At 40.1% G+C, this 10,231-nt stretch overlaps 1 pseudogene; it reads left to right on the forward strand.

Moving 5' to 3' along the window:
• Positions 1-6,118: 6,118 nt before the first annotated feature.
• On the forward strand, positions 6,119-9,969 carry LOC139455443 (hemagglutinin/amebocyte aggregation factor-like; annotated as a pseudogene).
• Positions 9,970-10,231: the final 262 nt, after the last annotated feature.

A 10,231-nucleotide genomic window follows, 5' to 3' on the forward strand; every position in this document is an offset into this window, starting at 1 on the left:
CGGGTATGGCGCTGACAAACCTAGACACGTAATCGGGGCGAACCGGGATTCGAACCCACAATCATAGGTTTCTGGCGCGCCGAAGTGATATTAATTCTGTTATTCGTATAAATACCAACTGTACCAGCCAGGAGATTGAAGACGAGTTTCAAGTTCTTTCATTTGTGAAAAATATAAAACGTTGAGATCAAAATTTCCATGTAATTTACACACAAGGACAATCAATTGATGGTCAATTTGTTGAATTCCATTAACGAAGATGTTGTCAAATCTTTAGCAATGTATATGAAACATTTCTTTACACAAAGGTTGGTTTTCATATATTTGTTAAAACTAAACTGTGCTTTGGGCCATATGGCCTTACACACTGAATAAACTGTCTGTCTGTCTGAAACACCTTAAGATGAATTCGTCGGCCCTTTTACTATAGCTCGTTAGGTGATGACAGCCACAACGACGACGACGATTCTGTGTGAGGTCGGTGAGGTGCGGTGAGATGCGGTGAGGTGCTGTGAGATGCGGTGAGGTGCGGTGAGTTGCGGTGAGGTGCGGTGAGGTGCGGTGAGATGCGGTGAGGTGCGGTGAGATGCGGTGAGGTGCGGCGAGATGCGGCGAGGTGCGGTGAGATGCGGTGAGGTGCGGTGAGATGCGGTGAGGTGCGGTGAGATGCGGTGAGGTGCGGTGAGATGCGGTGAGGTGCGGTGAGGTGCGGTGAGATGCCGCAAGGTGCGGTGAGATGCGGTGAGGTGCGGTGAGATGCGGTGGGGAACGGTGCGATTAAGTGCAGTGCGGTGATGAGGTTTGATTAGTTGAGGTGATGTGAGGTTAGGTGAGGTGGCGAGGTAAAATGGGGTTTAACGCCGCTTTCAAAAGTATTGCACTTATATAGTAATGTCCAAACACATGTCTAATGTCCGGTTTTAATGTGCTAGCCCACTGAGATACATGCCGCAGTTTCACATGAATACCCCACTGACACAGTATACTGGCTCCGAGCAGACCAGTCCTTGCTTTATCCCCTTAATGATGATTGCCAGGCAGGGTAACAACAAGTACCATCTTTTAACGGCTTTTTATATCACACGGCCCTGGAATCAAACAATCGAACTTCATTCTCCGGGCAAATGCTCTATTACCAGGTTTATGATTTGATAATAATACTAATGGTTGTGATCTTGCCACCACCACCACCACCACCAACAACAACAACAACAATAACAACAACAACAACAACAACAGCATGTACTAAGTAACAGGTTATGGAAACATTGTTAGCTGCTCACGTTTGAGTGCGTTTAATTGTGGATTGTTTATCATCAGGCGATAAGAAAACAAAACATCTACCAAGATACAAAATATCTTATTGATACAGCCAACAGTTTTGTATCAAGAACACCGAAGCTACAAATTGGTAATTTATTATACATTCAGTAAATTCAAATCATCAAATACATGGTTTGGTAAAAGCGTGTTTGACGAAATTTTAACGACGCATCGGCAAAAATCTAGACATGTATTGACGAGAGCTTTGTAGTATACATTCTTAAGAAAAGACCAACAGAGGGCAGATAAATATCATTTTAAAAGTAAAACACGAATGTAGACGAGTACCACGTTACATAGTTATGTGCATGCGGCCAAGGCATTGGATAAAACAACATAAAATGCCATTTCACATATTACCTAAGACATGTTATGATGTGATGTTATTGTATGGAAGAATTGGCACATGATCTGTGCCAAGAATTTGACTGGACGTGAACATAGACATGGTCACAGAACATTCTGCTTTAAAGCAACTTATGAGTTTTTGGACGTAGAACCACTAAAAATCTACATTCCAGCAACCGGGGATTCAATTTACAATAATGTTAGAAAAGTGAGTGAGTGACTAAGTTGGGTTTAACGCTGCTTTTAATATTATTCCAGTTATATCACGGCACGTCAGCTTAATGTGGGAGGAAAGCCCGAAGTGATGTAGATTTCAGATGTTTACCACTTCCGTGAAACCCACGAGCACGGATAAAACATAGAAACATAATTGGGGCGAACAGGGATTCGAACCCACAATCATAGGTTTCTGGCATGCCCAAGGGACGCAACTCTGCACAGCGAATCGCGGCGCCTGAGACGACTGGAACACCCGTGCCCCCTGTTAGAAAAGCACCCATTTGGAAAGAAAATGTAAAAATATCATTTTTGGTCAAATGTGGACATTGGACCACCTTGTGTCCATGCACAAGACTCATGATTCAGGGGCTGTGGCCATCATGGATTATTCTCCCTGCAGTGTGTTATTGTACGACAAATAACTCCCACTCATCGATTCATCTACACTTCTACACCGTGATCCGTGATGAATCGGGGTAGAATGGGTATTCCATGCTTGCAACATATCCTTTGAGATTATTCCCTAAACTAAAAAAGTAATTATGAAAATAGAAAATGCATTACTTCCTATGTTTAATTACATAGAGCTACTTACTGCTACTAGCTACATGTTTTCATTAATGTTTCAGTGATGTGTCTTATTAGTGTTACGTCTGAAGACAGACTTGTGCCCTATATTTCTCAAGTTGATTATGATACAGCCTGTCTTAAGTACACCAAGCATGTTAACTGGAATTTGGCTCATAATTATCTCACCGATGTCTGAAATCCCCCGGACCCATCCTCTGGATCCGCCTATGGCCATCTTGATTGACAGCAATGATGTTTTGTTTGTTTGTTGTTTAACGCCGCACTCCGTGTTAGAATAGGTCTTCAGCAACCCATGCTTGCCGTAAAAGGCGACTAACGGGATCGGATGGTCAGGGTCGCTGACTTGATTGATGCATGTCATCGTATCCTTAGATCGATGTCAATGACTGGATTGTCTGTTCCAGTTTGATTATTTACAGCATGTCCTTATATAGCTGGAATATTGCGGCGTTAAACAAAATGAATTATCACGAACACAACTCCCCGAACCTATGTGTTCATAAAGGACAACATTCCCTGATGTCACAAGCCGAGTTGACCAAACCACTTCCCCAGAAATTGTTACAACGTAATTTTAGAAGGCATAGTTTGTGACAAAGAATGTCATTCTGACGTGTCAAATCCAGTAACAACTGCAGTGTTGGTACTGATTATGGTTCACGACGTTACATTATTTACAATGATATAGCGAGATAAAGGAGTTCGAACAACTGGAGTGTTGATACAGATTATGGTTCACGACGTTACACTATCCTCAATGATACAGCGAGTTAAAGGAGTTCAAACAACTGGAGTGTTGATACAGATTATGGTTCACAACGTTACATTATCTTCAATGATACAGCGAGTTAAAGGAGTTCAAACAACTGGAGTGTTGATACAGATTATGGTTCACAACGTTACATCATTTACAATGATACAGCGAGTTAAAGGAGTTCAAACAACTGGAGTGTTGATACAGATTATGGTTCACAACGTTACATCATTTACAATGATACAGCGAGTTAAAGGAGTTCAAACAACTGGAGTGTTGATACAGATTATGGTTCACAACGTTACATCATTTACAATGATACAGCGAGTTAAAGGAGTTCAAACAACTGAAGTGTTGATACAGATTACAGTTCACCATATTATTTACAATGATACAGCGAGTTAAAGGAGTTTGAACAACTGGAGTGTTGATACAGATTAAGTCCGATGTGGTACATTATCTTCAATGATATAGCGAGTTAAAAGAGTTCGAAGAAGTGGAGTGTTGGTACAGATTGCAGTTCACAATGTTACATTATCTTCAATGATATAGCAAGATAAAAGAGTTCGAAGAAGTGGAGTGTTGGTACAGATGACGGTTCATGATGTTACACTATCTTCAATGATATAGCAAGATAAAAGAGTTCGAAGAAGTGGAGTGTTGGTACAGATGACGGTTCATGATGTTACACTATCTTCAATGATATAGCGAGATAAAAGAGTTCAAAGAAGTGGAGTGTTGGTACAGATGACGGTTCATGATGTTACACTATCTTCAATGATATAGCGAGATAAAAGAGTTCAAAGAAGTGGAGTGTTGGTACAGATGACGGTTCATGATGTTACATTATCTTCAATGATATAGCGAGATAAAAGAGTTCGAAGAAGTGGAGTGTTGGTACAGATGACGGTTCATGATGTTACATTATCTTCAATGATATAGCGAGATAAAAGAGTTCGAAGAAGTGGAGTGTTGGTACAGATGACGGTTCATGATGTTACACTATCTTCAATGATATAGCGAGATAAAAGAGTTCGAAGAAGTGGAGTGTTGGTACAGATGACGGTTCATGATGTTACACTATCTTCAATGATATAGCGAGATAAAAGAGTTCGAAGAAGTGGAGTGTTGGTACAGATGACAGTTCATGATGTTACACTATCTTCAATGATATAGCGAGATAAAAGAGTTCGTAGAAGTGGAGTGTTGGTACAGATGACGGTTCATGATGTTACATTATCTTCAATGATATAGCGAGATAAAAGAGTTCGAAGAAGTGGAGTGTTGGTACAGATGACGGTTCATGATGTTACATTATCTTCAATGATATAGCGAGATAAAAGGGTCGAAGAAGTGGAGTGTTGGTACAGATGACGGTTCATGATGTTACACTATCTTCAATGATATAGCGAGATAAAAGAGTTCAAAGAAGTGGAGTGTTGGTACAGATGACGGTTCATGATGTTACACTATCTTCAATGATATAGCGAGATAAAAGAGTTCGAAGAAGTGGAGTGTTGGTACAGATGACGGTTCATGATGTTACATTATCTTCAATGATATAGCAAGATAAAAGAGTTCGAAGAAGTGGAGTGTTGGTACAGATGACGGTTCATGATTTTACATTATCTTCAATGATATAGCGAGATAAAAGAGTTCGAAGAAGTGGAGTGTTGGTACAGATGACGGTTCATGATGTTACACTATCTTCAATGATATAGCGAGATAAAAGAGTTCGAAGAAGTGGAGTGTTGGTACAGATGACGGTTCATGATGTTACACTATCTTCAATGATATAGCGAGATAAAAGAGTTCGAAGAAGTGGAGTGTTGGTACAGATGACGGTTCATGATTTTACATTATCTTCAATGATATAGCGAGATAAAAGAGTTCAAAGAAGTGGAGTGTTGGTACAGATGACGGTTCATGATGTTACATTATCTTCAATGATATAGCGAGATAAAAGAGTTCGAAGAAGTGGAGTGTTGGTACAGATGACGGTTCATGATGTTACATTATCTTCAATGATATAGCGAGATAAAAGAGTTCGAAGAAGTGGAGTGTTGGTACAGATGACGGTTCATGATGTTACACTATCTTCAATGATATAGCGAGATAAAAGAGTTCGAAGAAGTGGAGTGTTGGTACAGATGACGGTTCATGATGTTACATTATCTTCAATGATATAGCGAGATAAAAGAGTTCGAAGAAGTGGAGTGTTGGTACAGATGACGGTTCATGATGTTACATTATCTTCAATGATATAGCGAGATAAAAGAGTTCGAAGAAGTGGAGTGTTGGTACAGATGACGGTTCATGATGTTACACTATCTTCAATGATATAGCGAGATAAAAGAGATCGAACAAGCAGAGTATTGCTACAGATTATGGTTGGCAATGTTACATTATCTTCAATGATATAGCGAGTTAAAGGAGTTCGTAGAAGTGGAGTGTTTGTACAGATTATGGTTCACGATGTTACATTATCTTCAATGATATATGGAGTTAAAGGAGTTCGAACAAGTGAAGTGTTTGTACAGATTATGTCCACTGTTTTACATTATCTTAAATTTTAACTTTTACATGCACATTGTTTACGCCGAGTGTTAAGCTTAAGCCACACACTTACGGGCATGTTAGAACCTGACAGATATTGATTTAAAAATTAATGTTAGAATTGAAGGTTAAATATTCAGTAAACTAATACTTTCATAGTCACATATTGTCAAGATAATTTATTGCGCCCAGGGTGTAATTTAAACGTAAGATATGACTCCCTCCAATCACCGTAGAAACAACTGACGACCAATAACCAATCACAACGTACACGGTGTGGCAGTTACAGATGATATACACGTGTATATATATACTGGCGCACAGTGCATGTAGTCCAAGGCGCTGTGTGTTCACACTATGATGTTCCCTGTAAGTATGACAAGTTTTTTTCTTTGGTTGGAATAATTGCAGTGGGAAATGTATTTTAAAGTTACCAGTATACCTCAAAGTAGTGTTTTTTTCATTACCGAGTTTGATATTCAATTTATATATTCATTGAAAAGAATGTATATAATAAGATCATTTCAGTAATGAAATACTTAGCAGCAATTAGTTTCTTTCCGTTGTTTAAACATGTATTATCTCATTTATCACCAAGGTTAGATTTAAAACATTCGCCTTTTCGGCAAATATTGATTGGAAAACCTTGCCGATAGATTATGTTATTATGTTCTTCTCACAAGAAGTAAAAGTTTTCTTTGACAAGAAATATTTTACATAACATTTCACACTGAACGTTACGTACATCCTACATCCGTGAAGATCCGGGGTAGAATTTGTCTTCAGCAACCCATGCCTGTCGTAAAAGGCGACCAACGGGATCGGGTGGTCAGGCCCGCCGACTAGGTTGATGCATGTCATCGTATCCCAATTGCGTGGATCGATGCTCATGATGTCAATCACTGGATTGTCTGATCCAGACTCGATTATTTACAGACCGTAGTCATATAGCTGGAATATTGCTGAGTACGTCGTAAAACAACAAACAAACAACAAACCCTTCACTGCTTCCAGACTGTGTTTCTGCTGCTGTCGCTTGTCTCTGCCGTGACGTCATCATATGTCAACGACTTTGACGAGCGTTTCCAGTACATATGTCCTTTGGGGGAGTCCATTGCTCACTGGGAAAGCTATCATAGTAACTACTATGAAGACAGACGCTACAAGTTCAGCTGTCAGAAAACACCTAAACTATTCAACTGTCACTGGCATAGTAAGTGACATACAGAAAACTACGTTTATAACGAACTCTTTTTTTGGTCCCAGCGACTGCTGTATATATGCTATACATATGCTTAAAACGAACTATGGTTATAACGAACTAAAAATAGTGCCCCCCTTTGAGTTCGTTAAAACCGTAGTTTACTTACGGTGTGCGCAATTCATCTTGATACAGAAGCCAGAGTGAAATCCATACATTTGTATAGCACTTTGGTGGTAAGGACTTGAAAAGACACCTTGAACTTCACATACGACCTTTAATCTTTGACCGTCATATATCGCCGATTTTCTATTGTCGGTGGACTTTTTATTGTCTGTGGAAACGCCCGTGTTAATATAGGTGAACTCTTTTTTAGAGCAATGGAGTTCTAAAGCTGCTGACAGAATTCTTATTTTAAACATGGCTGTATTGGTCTACAAGGTTGATATCCGAAAAAAGAAAAGGGATTTACAGTTAATAAATGGAACCACCTCTCTCGGTGGTCAGACTCGCTGACTTGATTGATTCATGTCATCGCTCCCAATTGCGTGGATCGATGCTCAGGATGTCAATCACTGGATTGTCTGGTCCAGAGTCGATTATTTACAGACCGCCGTCATATAGCTGGAATATTGCTGAGTGAGGCGTTAAACAACAAACCAACGAACCAACCAACCGGGCAGACGCTCTATCAACTAGATCAGTCGGAAATACTCGCACGCCAGCGGCATGTTGCATGAAAAGCATGATGAATCACTACAAAGTAGGATTCGCTTGAATTGTTATGACGATTATCTTTTTCGGGGTTGGTCTTAAAACTTTAGGAACATTTATCCTGCATTGAACATTTGACCTGCTACCTTAGCCACTGCTTAGACAGAACTGCTGATAAAAGTGGCATTAACCCACTAATCATCCAATCACTCTTTCAGACAATGTGAACAAATTCAAAGCACCGCTATCTTTCCAATGCCCCAAAGATGCCGTCATTACCGGCGTCCGCAGCTATCACGAAAACCGGCACGAAGACCGACTATTTACGTTCCTCTGTTGTTCCCTGCTAGGTACGTCAGCACACGTCTTTAAAAAAAAGAACATGGTCTAACTTACATGTAACTGGTCCAAATTCATGTTTCTGTAAAATATGTTATTTAACACAGTTCATTTTTCGTTATGAATCCGTAAAGGTAATTATTGCGGTTCAAAACACCTTATGGTCGTGAAAATGGGCCTGTTATTGATAATCACTTCTGGTAATTGGAATGGCGACAACAATAATGTTCATTTGGGATTTAAATACCCGATCCAGTTGTCAACGTATTGTTTACAAAACATTCTTGCGACATATCTCTTTCAGGTAGACCATATTTGGCGCATTGTGTCAAGACCGACTTTGTCAACAAATGGGATCAGAGGCTCACCTTCAGGGTGCCTATAAGACACTTCTTGAGGGGAGTCTCCAGCACTTACAGTAACTATTACCAGTAAGTGCATTGCTCTGCATGATGCTGTCTCACATATTTAGGCGCTAAACAATTCTAACTTTGTTTTATTTGTTTGTTTAACGCCCCACTCAGCAATATTCCAGCTATATGACGGCTGTCTGTAAACAATCGAGTTTAGACCAGACAATCCAGTGATTGACAACATGAGCATCGATCCACGCAATTGGGTAACGATGACATGCATCAAACAAGTCAAACAATGTTTCAACCCAGTCAGACAGCCTGACCACCCGATCCTGTTAGTCGCCTTTTACGACAAGCATAGTCGCCTTTTATGGTATGTCTAGGTTGCTGAAGACCTATTCTACCCCGGATCTTCACATGCAATATGGTGAAAGTACTCGAGTTAGACAAACCATTGACTGATATTATGAGCGACGTTGACACGAGCTTATCAACCGCTCAAGCGACCACCAATTCTGAAAAAAGTTACTGGAACCAGGACTTGTGTACACTGATGCCCACAATTAAGTTGTTTGATTTCAAATCTTTGGTCTCTTATTAATCAACAATGCGGTAACAGTGAGGATCCGGGGTAGAATAGGTCTTCAGTGACCCATGCTTGCCGTAAATGGCAACTATGCTTGTCGTAATTGCGTGGACCGATGCTTATGATGTCAATCACTCGATTATTTACAGACCGACGTCATATAGATGGAATATTGCTGAGTGCGGCGTTTAACAACAAACAAACAAGCAAACGTATCCCAATTGCGTAGAGACTCCGTGGTCTAGTGGTAGCGCGTCCGCCCTGAGAAATAAAGGACAATAAGAGATGGTACTCGTTGTTACCCTGTCTGGCGCTGGTCATTAAGGGGCTAAAACAAGGACTGGTCGGCTCGGAGTCAGCATACTGTGTCTGAGTGGGGTATTCATGTTAAACTGCAGCATGGTATCTCAGTGGGCTGGCACCATAAAATCGGCATTAGTCCGGACTAGTACAAGCAGCCACACACACACACACACACACACACACACACACACACACACACACGTTAAGGCACGTTGCTATGTAAGTGCAATAGTCTTGGACGCGACGTTAACCCTCATTTCACATTACCATTGCGTATATCGATGTTCATGATGTCAATCACTGGGTTGTCTTCTGTCAGTTTTTCATTCATCAAATTTAGAAAGCAATGTTTCAGTTTGTATATTTCCAATTTTATATAAGAAATGAAGAATCTACACGCTCCTTTCAGAGAGAACACTTTAAAGTGGGACGCTTATCAAATAACGAAATAATTCGTTGCTATCTTGACAAGTCAATGAAAGTCTTTATTTTATGATAATGTTTATAACATGTTGTATGACTCTGTAAAAATGGGTGGAAACAACGTCTGTGTTTGACTGTAAAATAGTTTGACTAAACGTTTGAGCTCTTGTTTGGGATCATATGTATACATTTTCAGATGCATATATTCTGTTGCAGTGACAGGCGCTGGAAATTTGAGACCTGCTCGATCCAGTGACGGAAACGTCGTGACCACATGTAACCAGTCAATACATGCTGCTGTAAAATAAAAATAATTTTGTTAGATATTTTTTCACATTGTGTTACCCTTAACCGCCAGGGTCTTCCCTTGCGTCGGTATAGCACTGATACTTTTTTCATGATGAGTGTTCGACTGACGGTTGTTTTTTTGTGTGTTTAAAGCCGCATTTAGCATTATTCCACCTATATGACGGCTGTCTGTAAATAATCGAGTCTGGACGAGACAATCCACTGATTTA

This window comes from Haliotis cracherodii, unplaced genomic scaffold, assembly GCF_022045235.1.
Source record: "Haliotis cracherodii isolate W230 unplaced genomic scaffold, xgHalCrac1.p SCAF_11, whole genome shotgun sequence".
Taxonomy (NCBI): Eukaryota; Metazoa; Mollusca; class Gastropoda; order Lepetellida; family Haliotidae; genus Haliotis; species Haliotis cracherodii.